The sequence below is a fragment of the Mus caroli genome, chromosome 1 (genome assembly GCF_900094665.2).
Source record: "Mus caroli chromosome 1, CAROLI_EIJ_v1.1, whole genome shotgun sequence".
NCBI classification, from domain to species: Eukaryota; Metazoa; Chordata; class Mammalia; order Rodentia; family Muridae; genus Mus; species Mus caroli.
The window spans coordinates 61,753,301-61,753,550 of NC_034570.1; positions in this window are offsets into that span (position 1 = coordinate 61,753,301).

The following is a 250-nucleotide window of genomic DNA, read 5'->3' on the forward strand; positions in this document are numbered from 1 at the left end:
CAGAACTGAGTAGAATGGTTGTTTAGTGGTTTCAACCACAAACTTCCATACTTATACATTAAATAGGGGAAATAGAGAGTGGAGAGTAGTTTCTATGGAAGAACAAATAGTCTTCCTTAAGAAAGACAAATGAAGCAGGTGATGCCGCATGCCTTTAATCCCTGTATTCTGGAGTCAGAGACAGGCAGAGGCTGGTAAATCTCTGAGTCATGGCCAGCCCAGTCTACAGAGTGAGTTCCAGGACAGCCAG